This window comes from Phoxinus phoxinus (assembly GCF_949152265.1).
Source record: "Phoxinus phoxinus genome assembly, chromosome: 9".
NCBI classification, from domain to species: Eukaryota; Metazoa; Chordata; class Actinopteri; order Cypriniformes; family Leuciscidae; genus Phoxinus; species Phoxinus phoxinus.
In genome coordinates, this window is record NC_136884.1 from 13,688,760 (window position 1) to 13,707,476 (window position 18,717).

General features: G+C 40.7%; 1 protein-coding gene across 5 annotated transcripts in view; it reads left to right on the forward strand.

The window, feature by feature from the left end:
* Positions 1-18,717, forward strand: part of syt1a (synaptotagmin Ia) — a 199,228-nt gene that overhangs the window by 101,357 nt on the left and 79,154 nt on the right. For all 5 annotated transcript variants that reach the window (XM_079622186.1, XM_079622185.1, XM_079622187.1 and 2 more), the window contains one exon: positions 9,778-9,864. The gene's annotated coding sequence lies outside the window, so the exon portion shown is untranslated. The remainder of the gene's footprint in view (positions 1-9,777; positions 9,865-18,717) is intronic.

Consider the following 18,717-nt stretch of genomic DNA (forward strand, 5'->3'; position numbering starts at 1 on the left):
CATGTCTACCTTAAAATCTCAAACACAAATGCACAAATCTGCACTGAAAAATAACACTTTTTAAAATTAGTACTTTAATGACCTGTTAATTTTTTTTTATTCCAAATTGGCTATTTACTCTACCATTCTTTAATTATTTTAAGCATGATTTAGTGAGATGTATGCTTAAAACAAGAACAAAAGTATTTAATTTGATGTAATTTTAATGTATGTTTTTTTTAAACAAACGTAAATATTCTTGACAATATTTTATAGAGTTGTGCTTCTTAAGTAAATGTGTGTATAAAATAAAAAAGACAAAGTACTATTGATACTAGCATGTAGTGCTAGAACAAACAAAAATACAAATTATGTTTTTGTTGGTTTTGTTTTTAAAACTATGCTAATTTGTTTCAGGACACTACAGTATATACTAGTATTCTTCCTCTACGATGTGTAGCATGCTTATAAATGAGAAAGAGAATTTGTCTTCTTCCAAAGCAGGGGATCTTTTAGTTGATTACCAAAGACAATCCTGTCTTATTAGTCGTAAACATGGAATAGATTCCGGAGCTGTGCCACGAGGTTGCGATTTAACACAAACGTTTGAGTTTATAATTACTCACTCCAGGAGCTGCTATTACAGCAGAGAGGCGAGGATGGCAAATGTGTCACGTCGGGATAAGTAATCCAAGCACGCCGCTGAAATCGCTTCTTAACTGGGTGCGGCATGTCTTTCCCTCAGACTTATGATTCTAGCACAGCGGCACGTCAAAGAAGGAAGGGTGGGGGGGCGGCCTTGAGGAGAAAACAGATTTAAAAAGTCATAGAAAAAGAAGAGGAATGGATGGACTCAACTGGCAACAATAAAAGGCATCTCACTGTTCTTATTTGTCATCCATTCCTCCATCAAACCACTCACTAGGCTCCCCTCAGTCGATTTATATAGCACTCTGGCCCTGACGTTCACACACACACTCACACACACTCTGTTTGAAATGAAAGGCCACAGTGAGCACAGTGTATGACTTGTGAATGTCATTCTTCTGAAGCCAGAAAACCTTGTCTCTGGGGAGTGGCAGTAGGGAGAGATGGGAAGGGTTGTTGTTGGCTGACAGACAGTGCCTGAAGAGTAACTTAAATCGCCGAATGAGAGCGACTCGATGGAAATCAGCAGGGTGGAGTGACACATTCGCTCAAATGAGCTGCTTTCGTCTTCCAATATCAGACTATCAAATAGCTGGAGATGAATGTTGGAGACAACGCAAGAAAAAGAAGATAAGTCACCAATCCATTTATTGCCGTCTGTCATGCTGTGCTCTGCCCAAGTTATCCCTAACGGCGCATGTTTACATATTGCGACGTCACCGTTGAGGTTACCTCCGCATAATGAGCCGAGGCAGATGGTCGGCTGTAGTCTCCCTCCAGCTGAGGAGGTCTCACGCTTTGGACACAGGCTTTGGAGGTTTGGGGGGAGGGATGGTTCCCAATCATTTCGGAGCCTGTTAGCCAGCTATTCTGCTGTGATTGCAGCATGATGTGCCAAAGCTAGTGCACACTGCTCGTCTGACAATCACACTCCAATCATCTCTGACAACCTGCTCTACTTCACTCCAGGGTGAAAGCTGCCCAAGCCGTTTCTAAACATAATGATCTGTTTCTTTTAGCAAATATCGCCAGCTGTATTTCAGCATTTTGTTTTCGCCCAGAGTTTTTGCCCAACGAGTGCAAACTCTGAGGCAGATTATACTTGTAAGTTTTGAATATCCTTATTAATAGAGAAATATGTCTCCGTTATTTGCACAGACATGTTGGTTGCAATTTCAATAATTATATTTTGATAATAGTTCACTCTAAGAGATCAGGTTTGTAGTAATAATAGTAGTGCAGAAACTAGCTCTTATAGTCGTGCCTTCACTGGTTAGTGACGTCATTGTATGTTCCCGAGAAAACTGAAGTCTATTCCAGTCTCACTTCCTGTTACATACCCATGTAACAATGTAAATGGTTTGCTTGGCTTCCTTCAAACAATGTCTACTTTGACTCTCATGTTGTAGCTGAGGCATTGAAGAGATTGCTCGATGTCGAGAAGACGCTGTTTTCAGCACTGCATATACACTTTGCATGCACTTCCAAAAGATGAGGACTCGCGCTGGAATTGATACGGAAAAAACGACAGATTTTGTTTGTGTCACTGCGTATCAAGCGTTGAGAAAGCCTCTAAAGCTGAAGTTCACATGGTAATAGGTGTTCCGGTTCTGACATGCCCTGTAAGTGGTTAACTAATCACAATAGACTGGGCTGTCTGACCAATCAGAGCAGAGTAGGCTCTCAGAAAAGAAGGGTTTAGAGAGATTGGATCTTCGAACGGGGCCGAATCTAGGCATGTGCAGGGTAGCCCTTCTATAGCTACCATTAACGCCGCCTGTCTTTGAAGGAACCGTTTTCATACTCTTTGAGAAATTAGGTGATGTTCAATGTATATTATGAGAAAATTTTAAGTGTTTTTATTTTATTTTGGATGGATGTAAACCCATTGAAGTAAACCACAAAACAAAATTAGGAACCTTTAATAAAGGATAATAGCACTGGTGGTGGTGATGTATTCGTTTAGAGTATGATTTTATGATTTTATGATTTTAATATGGCCAAAAAATATTTTGTATTTTAATACCAAATTGCAGCTGTATGTCAGTGGATTTATTTTTGCAGCAGAAACACATTTGTTTGCATTTTGTCTAGTCGTTTCACTAGAATCGATAGCGAGCTGTGGAAAATCGATATAATGGAGTGTGAGGAGAGAACATTGCTGTCCCTTTTTTCAACACTGATGACAACATAAAACATTACAAATAAATTCTAGCACCAGATCTCCACTCGTTTTAACGGATGCAGTGAAACTGCTGCTGGACAATTGTTCGTGCTGCTTCTCTTTTAGACATCTCTGCAGTGAGCCATTTCATAAATTGTTGGGGACAAAATTGGCCATGGCTAAAAGTGGCAGGACCATTCTAAATGACACCTATGATTGTAACATTATAATACCCTTAAAAATGATAGCTTAATTATGTCTCGTTTTGGGGTCTCTATCTTGGGAATAGATAGAGGATGTATCATCCAAGGATGATATAGGATGTATCTATGTACTACATGGGCCTACATGCACACCAACAGACATAACTGGGTCTTGGTTGTCTTTCTGGATAACCATCAAATGGATGCCTGTCACAGTTGGCAGTGGCAAGTCACATGGGTCAGCAGGCACTACCGCTCAAAGCTCAAACTGCATTATAATCGCAATATCTCTGCTGTCATACACACTACTGCTCCTACACAGCTTTGAATCAAAGGCCAAAGAGTTGTTGTCTCCCTCTCCTTTGCTTGTTGTTACATATCGGGACGTGAAAGCAATTAAAAGACATGGATTGAGTTTAATCCCCTTTCCTCTGTTCTGAATCACATGGATATGAAATATGTCACAGTGCCATCTGCAGCGGTTGCTCTGGCTGGCCTCATGATAGCGTGTAAACGCATTCTGGCTGCTTGTAGGCTAACATAACTCAAGACAAGCTTCAGTTATATTACAATTATTGACCTTTCAAAGGAATGCTGTGCACAGGCATGTAATGAGAAATTCTCAGCTGAGGTACTAAGTACAGATGATAGAACAAAAACAGCATGTAAATCACACTGTTACTTTCGACAGGAAAAAAAAAAGAAGAGAATGTGAGTGCATTAGCCTGTGCAAATATCACTGCTGTGATGCTAGGTGGTTACTAGGTTGTTAAGTGGTTACTAGGGTGTTACTATGAAGTTGCTATGCGGTTTTGGATGGTTGTTAAGGTGGTTACTTACTAGCAAAGTCCAAAGAACTTACCCCTACTTCTCTATGATATTATGGCTTGGATCCCTTTGTCAATGTTAGTCTGAGGGTATTTTTCGAGACCACAAAAGCCACACTATCTGAGCTGATTGAAGTAAATTACCAACATAATTGTATTTTCCACTATTCAAATACATGTGTTAGGTTTTGAAAACCCTTAAGGTGCAGGTTAATTTTTCACTAGGGAGAAAATCTATTCATTTTTACTAGGAATCCACGTAATGATTTGGTGTAAGATTTCCCCAAACAACAATGGGTTCAAGTCGGTCACTATGATTCACTACCGGTACATTGACAAACAGAAAGCTGCTTGAGTTGAAAGTGACACCAGTGTGAGCTGGACTTCAAACATTGCTACACTATTGCTACAACAGACAACTAACCTTTCTTGGTCGTGAAATGTAGCCAAAATTGAGATAATGTGACCATACTGTTAATCCTATGTATGAATAATGGTAGCTTTAGCAATAACTTTAACTTACAAAACACAAGATAAAAAGCTCTAAAACAAAAAGTCAAAATGTGCTAAGTTTACTGTTAAGAAATAAAAACGAACAAGAAATATCCGCCAGGTAAAGCATGATAATGTGGTTAACATTTGAAATTACAAAATATGCAACACTGCATATTATGGGCCATGAAATGATTTGGTATTAAAACAGCTGAAAAACAAATGAAACTGGAAAAAAAAAATACATAGTGTCATTTTTGCAAACAAAACTACTTCACATAGACTAAATGAAATAGTTGAGCTAGACTAGATCTGACAATATTCAAACGTCTAAAATGTAAGAGGTATTAGATGGCTGACTAAAACCACATGGCAATATGTTGCCAAATCTAACATTGGCATTTCATTCTCATTTTAATGCGACCCCATTTTGCTGCAAGAACTGCAAAGAACGTGAATGAAGACACGACAGCTTCCCAAACAGAAACAATGAAGTAGAGCTGAACTGAAGGAATGAAAGAAAGAGGGATGAAGAGAGAAGCCAGTTATGAAAGGAAACTATAAGAGACAGGGATGTTGAATGACAAGTCATTCTTTCATGGCCACAAACATAAAAAACTGTTGAAACTAATTAACTGGTGAGGTAGACAGCAGACAAATGGGCTTCAGGGACCGTCATTGTGTCACTTGTGTCGTTTGTTTCAAGAGCTTGTCGGTAGGAGCTGTCAGATTGCTAGCGCTTCATTGATTGGTGGGCAGGGAGGCTGGGAGGCTGGGCATTCTCATGCTTACAGCCTCTGCGTTATACAGATGATTTACACACCGAAGCAGCTGTTCGTTCTGGCAGCGGTTCAGACCTCACATAAGTAGTTTCAAAGCAACTCTAATGGACTCAAAGCTGGAACACGACCACAGCCAGCCAACCGAGACAAGTGATACAGAAAGCACTCCGCAAAGTGTGGGTCAACATCAGAGACATTCAGAAACATTCATTCTTGTTCTAATTATGTGTTGCTCTTCAGCAGTTTACATCAATTTCTTTTTACACAAAGGTGGTGTTACCAGTTCATGTCATATACGGGAACTATTTTCTACCTTGTTGACAAATCTTCAAAATGGAAAGGCAAATTCACTGAACAGTTTCAGCATTTTACACCCTTTAAGGCATCTACTGTGACCTTGTCAGGTTAAGCAGGGTTTGTGTAAGATTGTGCAAGTAAATACACTCAATACCTATGTTTCCATCACCCTGTTTTTATGTGCATTTTGAAGTATCGCATTAAGAAACAAGTGATGTTGATTCGAATAATGTGAGATGGAATTTGACGAATAAATTCTGACGTAGCGAACATTAAACTTAAACATTAAACCAACGTGATCGGCTGTTTCCACTGATGGTGTTTTATTTACTTTTGGTTACTAGGTTACCAATATTACCGTCATCCACTCGAACAACTTGATGTAAATGCACCTAATTCGCATTTGTTTGTTTTTTGTGAGAATTTTTTGATGGTTTGATGGAAACTTAGTCATTGTTATTTGCACACAGGCATTCTTTGTATGTAAATGATAATGTTTTATTCAAACAATGTTATTTGTCTGAAGCAATTAACCTTGTGCTTTCAATTTCCTTGTTATTTATTTAAAACATTTTACTTATTTTAAAATATTTTATTTTCACTGCCATTCAAAAGTTTAAAGTCAACATTTTTTATGAAAGAAATTATGAAAGAAATCAATACTTGTATTAAGCAAGGATGCATTATATTTATTCCAAAGTTACAGTAAAGACATTTAGTGTTACAGGAATAAATAACAAAACATTTATTAAAATGTGTTAAAATTGAAACGTTTTTGCTGTATTTTTGATCAAATAAATGCACCATTGGTGAGCTAAATAGACTTCTTTCTGAAACATTATAAATCTTTCCCACCACAGACTTTTAAATTGTAGTATATTTATTTAAGAGCTTTTATTTAAAATATAAGTTTGTGTACATTTGATCATGGCAGCACCTTCAAATGTGTCTGAATCATGCTGGAGTAATGCTGTGCAGTTTCAGTAAAATATGCCAAATCATGGAAATCTGCTGCATCCGTCACAACCTAGCATTCAGAACCAATTCACAGGATGGATTTGCGCCGGCAATGTTTGTGCTGTCATCTGATTAGCATAATTTCTTTGGTGAATCGGCACTTAAACCATGCAGACAGTGTGCAAGTAAACTGTAACAGCGGGTGCGCTTCCTTCTTCATGATTTCCCCCATTTATGTTAATACAAGGAAATAATTCAGTAGACCTTGGAATTTTTGTCCCAGTGCCAGCAAGGTATCATTTATTCGACTGATAAAATGTCAGGCTTTTGTTGTCTTTTTTCCATATGTGATTGTCTTTCCATGCATTGCCTTTCCGCACCTGCCAGTCTAAAGTAATAGCTTTTAATCTGTGCATCAAAGCCTGGATAAAGAGCCTCTAAGGAGAGAGGGGATATGGATGAGAAACTCTGTTTCTTCCCCCTCCCTCCATGGCTTTCTCTTTCTCATAGTTTTTCCTGCTGTATGCACGCCATGTTATCAATAACTGGGCTTCACTACTGACAAAGACAAATCACTTTTTTATTTTCACATTAAAGAAAGATGAAAACGATCTAGTCTGTGTGAGCTTGCCCATTTGATTACTTTAAATAGTTACCTCAACAATCTGTTCTGCTTGGCAGCAACATGCTGCCCGTTGAATAGCACAGTTCGTCCTAGTATTCAAATAGCTTTAATCAAATGTGTGCGCTCTGAAAATAATTTGCTGTTTGCTTTCTGTAGGAATCATGTGTGTCATCTTATAGACATACTTCATCCATAAATTAAAATTCTGTTTATTATTAACATCATGTTCTCCCGTATTTTTTTCCTTGGAGCACAAAATACATTTTTTGAAGAATCGCTACACGCTACACAAATTTCAATACAACAGTGACTGTGGCTAAAAACACCAAACAAGCACCATAATTGTGGTCTATACTATATTCCAAGTCTTCTGAGGTCATGTGATAGCTTTGTGTGAGAAACAATCCCAAATTCATTAATTATTCACTGCTAAAGTTATTATTCACTGATAATCTTCCCCTCCAGTGAGCTGTTATTAACTAACGATCTGCTGCTACTGAATCATTGAGTTGATTAGTGAACTGAATCAGTCTGATTCATGAACAGATTTAGTCAGATCTGTGAACCAGATCAACAGATTCAATGACAAGACCGTCCATGAATCATCAAATGACAATGGTTTCTCATATATCATAAGAGAATGTGACTTGCAATATGCACAAATGACTGCCTGCTCAGACAGTATGCGATTTCAGATGCAGCTAATGACGTAAATTTCAGTCTGTTCCTCACCCACATCTGACTTCCTTGCAATATAATGCATAATTCATATAGACGTCTTCTGTGGTGGGTTTAGTGTTTTTTTGTTGTTGTCAGGTTTAGAAAGATATGAAAGTGAGAAGATAACTATCCCAGAGTCCTTCTTGAGGGTGAAGTGTTGTTACTCCATCCTTATTCACTTGCTCTGTGGGCAGCATTTGTAGCCTATATGCCCCAGTGACAGGAAGCACCTGTGGTGCGGAGATCTTAGAATGCTCTTTATCTCAGTTCCACAGCACATTACACAATTCAAGCAGCCCGCAAATGAACACGCAGGACGTCAGCTGTGAAACCGACCTGTCGATACCGAACTCGTCTTCCCCACTGAGAGAGTGAGATTACCCAGCTGATTGGAAAATCAACAGGAGGAAATGACACTGGCTTTATGGGTTATTTCTTAATGCTTGCATTTGAGTCTATTGATTGTGCCATAAGAACATTTTCCTGTTTCCTCCTTGCACAGTATGTTGCACAGGTTAAGCAAGACTCAAGCTGTATTGTGTCTAAAATTTTAATATTTATGTATTTATTTATCCTGATTTGATCAACTTTCTTATTGCATTAATTATTTGACCAAGAAACATTAACAATGAATGAAAGTAGGCGTGTTAAGTAGTTTTTGAGATTGTAGTCTTAGGAAATGTTAATTGACTTCCGTTAAAGACGGTTTTCAGGATTTCTTTATGTATAGATATAAATATTATTTTACAATATTAGTTTTAGTTGACCTCTGCTCTAGTGTTGTCAAAAATATCGATATTTTGATAAATATCGATACTGAAATATCTGAACGGTACCAATATTAATTTCCCGAAGTATCGATACTAGCCAAACTTTCACTTTCACTTCTCCCCAAAGGCGCGTTGACAAACACCACACGTGACGCACTCGTCTCATTCGCTCTGGTTAAATAGCAAAAGTGAAGTGAATGGAAAGATGGCGAGGGCGGCGCCCCCGCGACCGGCTTTGGTTGATTGATAAAGAACACCGCGAGCGGGCATGTCGGAGAATACCGCGGACACGCGTAAAAACACGCCGCGAGCGAGTCGGAGTCGGAGAATAGCGTGGACACGCGCTACACACCGCGAGCGGGCTGCGGGCACCCAAAAGATTGTTTGACAATCAATAATCCCTCACATCACTCATTTTTTAAAATTATTTTATAGGTGTAAACAGACTTAAGGAACAGGCTCCAGGGGTACCATTTAGCAAGCAGAGGCTACGCTCAGCATCAGGAGTGTTTGTTGTTTGGACAGACCTTTCCCCACTGCTAAAAACAATCCTAAACGAAACACTGTAACTCTTCTCATTTTAACTTTTCTGAAACATTAACCAAGATGGCCTAGTATTGTTGTTGATATGAGTCTGTGTTGTCTCGTTTTTTCACCGTAATTCTTAAAGTTAACATAATCTGACTGAGGAATCCGACAAGTAAATATTTTAACTGTGGTCAAATGTAAATTAACTTGTGCCTATTTAACTTTATTCAGAAAATTATTATTTAATTCTGCAATTTGCCTTCATTAGCGATTATCATCAATTTGATTACACAGATATGAATTAAACTAGACAGCTAGACAATGGCATCTCTGAATTCAATAATGAAATGCCTTTAACTAAAAATTTTATGTTTAATCTTATTATTATACATTACTGACACTCTATCCTCCAATTTGATACTGTTGAGTGCTTTTTTACAGTAAAAAGCAAAAAAACAGTTTTGGCCTACTACAGTAGGCTATATTTTAATCTTTGATTACAGGAGGTTATACAAATACAACGGGTCATGTTAGCCCTGGTCCAATTAAAAAATATTAACAGATAGAACTCAGGACATTTTTGTTCATGTAAAATATATCTCATTGTCATGTTCTAGACTTGTTATATTTAGCTTTAAATAAAAAAAAATACCCCCTTAATATTGTGGCAGTTTTTTTCTCTGTGGTATCGAAAATGGTATCGAATATCGATATTTTTCAAGGTATCGTATCGAAGTTAGAAATTGTAGTATCGTGACAACACTACTCTGCTCTTTCTTTTGCAGATTAGAAGAACGCTGCTCCCTGTGACTGACTTCGGTGAGAGAGAAAGTCTGAGGCCAGCTTCAGCAGCAAGCTACCTTGAGTTAAAGGTTAGTCTTTGTCCCGTGGCTTCAAAGACTAGACGTACACACACAGAGAGATACGCATGCATCCGTTTGGTTTCATTAGAAATGCCAGGGGGCTGGAGAGGTTCCCTGTCCATTCACAGCCAAACACCTGCACGGCTTTCATCCCCTATCTGTCCACTCAGCCTTTATCACCTGCCACCCAGCCAACCACAGCACACACACACATACGGCATCTAAACAAGCCATACACACCAGACATGCCTCACGCACTGCTAATTCGCACAGCCACATGGCACACACCAGTCAGAATACCACACAAAACTCCTGTGCACAGCTCTCCACACAGCATGCGTTCACCCAACACATCCTGCGGAAAAGACCATCTTAGACCAGAATGAATTTTCACAGCGTCCTAACCAAGCGTGATGTAGCAATGCGGCAAACAATAACATTTCTTCTATGTTAACCAAAACCAACAATTCTTAACGTTTTGGGGCTAAAACTGAATAATGAACAAGCTATTTGTATTATTTTAAAATAATAAATATATATATACATACACACCGGTAATGTTGCCATTAAACAGCTTTAAAAAACGATGAAATCCTTTCTTTATCCTTTATCAATACAAGTAGTTTAAACTTTTAAAGTTTTTATGCTGCTGAAGGGTAAAATCCAGTAAAATAAATCTTATATGTTGTAAAATATATATGTTATAATCATATTTAATCAATTGTTTGGTATAGTATTTATACTTTTTTTTTTTTTGCCTTTTTTAACTGAGCTTAAAATTCTGTTATAGGACAAAATACTTTAAGGTTTGCAAGGAACATAATAAGAAGTCTGGTCAGGTTTCAATTACTTATTATGTACTTATCAAATATCATGGAAGTCATTGAAACCTGACCTGACTGCTTAGGACACATAGCCATGCTCTTGACCAGCAGAACTCAATTGTCCAAGGTAATCTTTGTGGTTAAACTAGTCAAGCAGCGTCCCCTTTACATAGTCTGATGACTGGTCTTTTCAGCAGGGCACACACCAAGACCTCCACCTGGTTCAAATACCTCATTTCGAGTCACTGAGGAAATCAATACATGCTCCAAATAAAACAAAAACAGTGTGCTCTACTGTACCTCTGACAATCTGTCATTCTCATTCAATATGTCAAATGCAAAGGCTGCAACCCAATTTCAAAGCAGACTATTTGCTCTCATGTGGGAGGTGCTGGAGTAAAAAAAGGATTGTGTGACTTAGCTATCTGTTTCCCCTTCATGGGTTAAAGAGTTTGACTAATGCAATATTGATTTCGCTCTCTGGATGGAGAAGACACAAACACAGCTTATTGAAATATGGATAGTCAAGCCGCAAGAAAATATTAAAAGTCCTCAGGCGGAGGGGGACGTCAACATTAAGCTGGATTTTACCCTTCAGCAGCAGAAAAAGTTTAAAAGTTTAAACTATTTGTATTGATAAATAATAAAGAAAGGATTTCAGCGGTTTTTAAAGCCGTTTAATGTCAACATTTATGTGGTTCTCCGTTCTTTCCATTGCTTTTTAGTAAACAATGTGTTGTCCTTCAAAGTTTCGAACCGAGTAGGTAGAATAGCCCACACATTCTGCAAGGACACTGTGAGACTGAACATGTGCATGGTCTGACCTCACATAGTACAAAGTAGAAGGTTGATAGAACTGCAAACACACACACACACACACACACACACACACACACAAACACACATATATATATATTGATTACTGTGGATTTGAATTGTGCAAAGAATTAGTTAACACTTGTGTAAACCTGCAGGTCAAAGGCTCTGGTTGTGATTAGTAACAATATAATCATGCAATCTTTGCATCTTTTGTTAGCATCATGCCTGGTAATGGAAGCTAAGTAGCCATTTGAGGAGGCATTGTGTTTGATTCAGACCTTGTTAAAATGCCATTTTGTTTTGAGCGCAATGGGCTCTGCACCTTCAGGCAAGTGCGGAAGGACTCGGAGTGTGGTCTCAGAGCAGGATTGGCGCGAACAGTCCAATTTTTCATCGTTATTGGTCATGACATATCCAAAGTGGCAGAGCGTGGGCTTGAAGGTGAACGGTGGATGCTTCAGCTGGGCAGGGAACTCTCACGCCACCACATTTGTCCCTGCAGGGTCTTCTACACAGCCGTGACGGCAACACAATTCAATGCTGGCTATTACAGCCAATGAGGTTAAAAACAAGAGCTCACAGTTGTTCTTACACATATCTCATACTTTCTTTTCGCATCCTCAACCATAAACTAGTGTTAGTAGCAGTATAGCATTAAGCTAGACGCCAAGGTTGTGCATCATTCAATTGAATGCCTTGTAACCCATGTGAAAAAGAAACACACTTCTATAGTATGCTTTAGAATGTTAGTCATCACATAAAAATGAGTGTACTTCTTTAAAATACAACAAAAGATTGCAATAAAAATCATTGGAAATGGACTTAATTATTACAAAGTGGACTTTAAAAAAAAAAGTACTTAAGTGTGTTAAGAAACATAGTCATGAAAGTATACTCTAAGCATACTTAATGGCATACACCATTTATTTAATAATTTTATATTGTCTACAAGTACAGGTTTTTTTTTAATATACTTTAAGTACACAATGAGTGTACGTTTAATGCAACTTCTAAGTGCATTACTTTTTCACAAGTGGAAATTCCCATTAAATTAATTCATTTGAACTGCCCTGGTGAAAAATGTATATGCTAAGTATACTTGCAGTCAGACTAATTATCAGTATAGTTGTAACTAAATTGTAGCAAAGCATAATTAGCAGAACTGCAGAAACAAGTGAAGAACAGCATATGTTAACAGAATATACAAGAGATGTGGTCAGAGAGCATGTTCATTTATTCACATTTACATTAGTCTGTCTAAATCCTGTATTGAAACAACCATACTATTTTTGAACAGTAAATTAGATTTAGCAGTAGAGAACTACGTTTCCAGTACATAGTCAAACATATACAGTATACGACTTTTTATGAATTAATATCGTACAGATAACTGGGCAGTTTGACTAATTGTCTACATGTGCCATAAACCACTACTACAAACAAAAAAGGAGACATCTTGCCGAAACCCTCATTTACCATTTGTTAAAGCGGGAAAATACGGGAAATAACTGGTAGGCTATCAACAATTATCTCCAAATAGCAGGACTTTTTCTCCAGTTCTTTTCGGGGTCGTGTAGGCTATTTTATTCTCTTTTTTTGACAATGAATAGTAGAGGGAGAATCCTCAACCGGCTCTTGTATCTATACTCTTGTGTTTGGTATTTGGTGTTATTTGAAAAACCACAGCGATTGCATATACTGTATGTAAACAGCCTTTATTCTCTGTGACAAGCATGTGTCAGAAAAGTTGTGCAGCACTTTGTGTTTCCTGAAGTAACTGGGGTATATCTGCTGTTTTAAAAGCGCCACCTGTTACGGAGTGAATTAATTTAGTTTAGCCTGTCTGCCATTTATTATACATTGATTTGAACAGACAAATCACATGTGAAAATCGGACCAACTTTTCGTGCCTAACCATCGTATTGACCTGCTATGTATATTAAGAAAGTAAATGGGGTCCATTTTGATTTCATCTGGACTTCAGCAAAAAGCAAGTGTTATTGATTCTTCCACAATGACCCACTTACATGTTTAAGCACGTTTTCCCATTATGAAGGCTTCCGCACACAACTGCTGTGTTTTACAAGGAATCTATCGATGTCCCATTGCTGTGGGACAGGGCAATTCGTTTAGGCATCATGATATATGACCAAGGCCCGGCTGTGTTGTTGGGTCATTAGTTTACTTAATACTGGATCCCGGGGAGTGCTAAAATACTGTGTTCTCTCACACATGCATCACCTGCTGCGCTCGCATGTGTGCTTCCAGCCACCATCTTGCCTTTTCTTTTACAAAGACCTCTGAGAAAGAGGAGAACCAATCTATGCTATGATGACTTAAGCCTATAGGAGTAGACTTTAACCTGTCAGCTCTCATCATTTTGGACTGGCAGGCAATTAAGGATGTGAAATGCATTTTAATATTACTGTATGGCAATGAGAGCAGATTCCAACACCTAGTTCACTGCTTTGGAAACACAAACTTTCAACACTTATTAGTTGACACTTATTAAAGCTGCAGTCCGGCACTTTTTTGGGTTTAAAAATATCAAAAAAGACATTTTTGAAAAAAAACGTAACCAGCCAGTGTTCAAAATGATCTGCTTGCCTTGCCTCGATTCAAAACGGTAAGCTTGTAATAATGATTTTAATTCCAGTGGTACTGGTGGATTTCCGCGGGAATTTCGAGCATGTCTTTGCGTCATTACGTCACTTCTGTACACATAGAGAATGAGTCCCCGGCTAGCATGTGTGGATGATGGAGGTGGAGATTTAGCTTAGCACTTGGTATGGCGGATCCCGAAAGTTTAAAGCGACAATCACCAGTGACAACTGGAGATTCACCAGTTGTAAAACCCAAAGACTTAAAAATATATATATTTTTCACGTTTTGACGTGATATAAGCAATCGTTAGATTTAATCAGCATGATATAGCTACTGCAATGCTTCCCCCCCACCCCCCGAATTTGGTCAGAACAAAAGTGAATGTTACTTACTTGTTCAGATGACATTTTCCGATGAAAATTCTAATGTTGACACTTTCAAAAAGTATACTCTGAGATTGCTGATGACAGTAACGTTACAGTATCCACAGCGACGCGGCAGCCTCAATACATTGTGTTCATCCGCGCTGTTTCATGCCGATTTACTACCCACGCACAGTTAATAATTCCGCAAATAACTGCAATTGCAGATTTCTAACAGAGATGGCGACAAAGAGGAAAAACGACGGACTGCAGCTTTAAGCAAAAGTGCAAACAGTTAATTTTCAAATGCACCCAAAAAGAAAATTCAGTTTTCATTTACTGAACCTATTCCAGATCTTTCCCTCTTATGTTACTGTCAAAAGTGTGTTTGCATAAATTATTATTTTTTAGGTGAGCTGTTGTCACAAATCGCTCAGCTACGCCTCCCTCTGGTTACATCCGCTCCCGCTCTCCGGAATTCTAGGACTGCAATTCCCTTCTCTCCTCCCGGTCATTATCTATTCCCAGCCCTGCCTAGTTTGTCATTTCATTCTCATCACCATCACCTGTGGATTATTATCTTCCCTTTATCTGGACTGTCTCCCCATTGTTACTTTGCGAAGTCTTGTTTTTGCCCTGCTGACATTTCCGAGCGCTATTCCCTGCCTGATAATTATCTGTCCCTTTGATCCCCGCCTGGACTCTGTTCTATGAACCTTTGCTGCCTGCCTCGACCTTCGCCTGTGTTTCGTTACGAGTTCTGGATTATCCCTTTAACTGTGTTTGCACCAGTACATGTCTGCTTCTCTCTGCTTTATAACGTGTGTGAATAAAATACTGCAAATGGATCTTCAAGCCTCTGACTCACCCTTACAGAAGACTTCGCCAACAACGGATCCAGCAGATTTTCACCGCCTGGCCCACGAAGTTTCGTCGCAAGCATCAGAGCTGGTCGCACATCGCCAGCAGCTGGTTAAACTGACTAATCTCACTGAGGAACTGGTAAAATCTGTTCAAGCACTCTCCCCAGCAATCACGGCTGCTAATCAAGCTCCTGCACCTGCCGCGCCAGCTCTTCCTCTGCCTGTTGTGAGTACCTCTTCCAACAATCTCAGAATGTCACACCCCGAAAAGTTTAATGGATCACCTATCTCGTGTAAAGGTTTCCTGATGCAGTGTGAGATTTATTTTAACCAGTCACGGGAGCACGCCACCGACGACAGCCGTATCTCCTTTGTGTGTTCGCTCCTCACTGGAAAAGCGCTGGAGTGGGCAACGGCGATGTGGTCAGGAGGTCAGCTCTCTACTCTCTCGTATGATCTTTTCGTTAAGCACTTCAGAGAGGTGTTCGAACATCCAGCGGATGGAAGGGATCCGGGGGAACTTCTTCTTTCATTACGCCAAGGAAGCTCCACAGCGTCTGACTACACTCTCACGTTTCGGACACTCGCTGCTCAGACAAACTGGACTGAGGAACCTCTCAAGCTCCTGTACCGTAAGGGTCTCATCTCGGAGCTTCAGGGAGAGCTAGCCTGTCGCGATGATGGAAAGACTTTAAATCAGATCATGGATCTCGCCATTCGTCTCGATCACCTCATCCGGGCTCGACGCTCATCGTTCAAAACTAACCTCTTTGTTAATCCCTCTGTCAGCACAGAACCCGAGCCTATGCAGATCGGCTTCACACACATCTCTTCGGCCGAGCGTGAGCGGAGGAGGCGGAATAACCTGTGCATGTATTGCGCGCAGCCTGGTCACTTGAGAGCTTCCTGTCCTGTGAGACCCTCTGGGAGATCCACATCCACAGATTCTGTTGCGGTGAGTCCTCATGTTTCCACTTTAAATTCACTTGTGTTGGAAATTACCCTGCATTCTAATGAAAAGAGTGTTAACACGACCGCTTTAATTGATTCTGGAGCAGCAGGGAGTTTTGTTGATCTCGCTTTCGCTAGAACTCATTGTCTTTCCCTCATTCCCTGTGAGCATCATATGGCGGTGGCAGCACTGGACGGGCGCCCCCGGGGGACAGGAAGGGTGCAGTACATCACGCAACCCCTCACTCTTAACATCGGTTCGCAACACACAGAAACTATACAGCTTTACACCATTAATTCACCTCTACACCCTGTCATTCTAGGATTTCCCTGGTTGGAGAATCACAATCCACATATTTCCTGGTCGGAGAGAGGGATTTCCCAGTGGTCTTCCTTTTGTCAGAAGAACTGCGCACCCGCTGTCCAAGGTCCTGAAACATGCCTCGTCCCAGCTAAAGATCTGAATCTTCAAGATGTACCGGCAGTTTATCATGATTTAAGCCTTGCATTCAGCGAGAAAGAAGCGGATTTACTACCTCCTCATCGAGCTGGCGACTGTGCCATTGAACTCTTACCTGGGGCAGTACCACCTCGCGGGAGAGTTTACCCGCTATCCCAGCCTGAGACAGAGTCCATGAAAACATACATCGACGAGCAACTGTCCAAGGGCTTCATCACTACCTCCACTTCCCCGGCTTCAGCTGGATTCTTTTTTGTAAAAAAAAAAGACGGCGGTCTCCGGCCTTGCATTGACTTTCGGGGTCTAAATGAGGTGACTGTTAAATATCGCTATCCCCTGCCTTTAGTTCCTGCTGCCCTGGAGATGCTTCGCACGGCTCGGTTCTTCACCAAGCTGGACCTGCGGAACGCATACAATTTAATCCGGATACGGAGGGGTGACGAGTGGAAGACGGCCTTTTCAACTACTTCCGGCCACTACGAATATCGGGTTATGCCGTTCGGACTTTCCAATAGTCCCTCTGTATTCCAGGCTTTCGTCAACGAAATCTTCCGAGACATGCTCAACCATAACGTCATAGTCTACATCGATGACATCCTGATCTATTCTGAGACTCTCGAAGCGCACGTTAGGGATGTGCGAGCCGTTCTGAAACGCCTAATTGACAATCAGTTATATGCCAAGATCCAGAAATGCGAATTTCATCAGACCCGAATCTCTTTCCTGGGTTACATTATCAGCGCCGAAGGGGTCTTTATGGATGACAGCAAGGTCCAAGCAGTGGTCAATTGGTCGCAACCCTCATCTGTGAAGGAGTTACAACGCTTCCTGGGGTTTGCAAACTTTTATCGCAGATTCATTCGCAACTTCAGTATTATCGTGGCTCCTCTCACATCCCTTCTCCAGGGAGGGGGGAGGAGATTCAAGTGGTCCCCCGAGTGCACTTCTGCATTTGAACGGCTGAAGGAGAAGTTCACCACGGCCCCCATCCTTCATCACCCTGATCCTGAGAAGGAGTTTATCGTGGAGGTGGACGCTTCTAACACCGGAGTGGGTGCGATTCTATCCCAGCGCCATGGCAACCCGGCTAAAATGTTCCCCTGCGCTTTTCATTCTCGCAAGCTCAACTCCGCAGAACGTAACTATGATGTGGGCGATCGTGAACTCCTAGCCATGAAGGCGGCTTTTGAAGAATGGAGACATTGGTTGGAGGGCGCGCGTCAACCCTTCACTGTCCTCACAGACCACAGGAACTTGGAGTACATCAGATCCGCCAAGCGTTTGAACGCGCGTCAAGCTCGCTGGTCTCTGTTCTTTTCCAGATTTGCCTTCAAAATCACCTACAGACCGGGGTCTAAGAACGGGAAGGCGGACGCGCTCTCCCGTCTGTTCGACAGTCCCTTTGAACCTTCCAAACCTGAGTCGATACTTCCCTCCACGCTGATCGTGGCACCCGTGCAATGGGACATAATGGCTGAGGTTATCGCTTCACAACAAAATCACGCTGCTCCACCTGAATGTCCTGCGGACCGACACTATGTTCCTCACGAGCTCCGCCATCGTGTCCTTCAATGGGTTCATTGCACTCCCAGCGCCGGACATCCCGGTATTTCTGCTACTACTCAGCTCGTTTCTAACAGTTTCTGGTGGCCCACCTTGCAAGCCGACATCATCACTTTCATTCACCAATGTGTAACCTGCAACACCGTCAAATCCTCGCATCTCAAACCTGCTGGTCTTTTACAACCCCTACCCATTCCTCAGCGTCCCTGGTCACACGTTGCCGTGGACTTTGTCACGGATCTGCCTCAGTCTCAGGGATTCACAACCATCCTGTCAGTAGTTGATCGTTTTTCCAAGTCATGTCGCTTTATTCCTATGGTGGGATTGCCTACTGCCCTTCAGACAGCGGAGGCTCTCTTAAATCATGTGTTTCGTCTCTTCGGACTTCCAGACGACATTGTTTCAGATCGTGGACC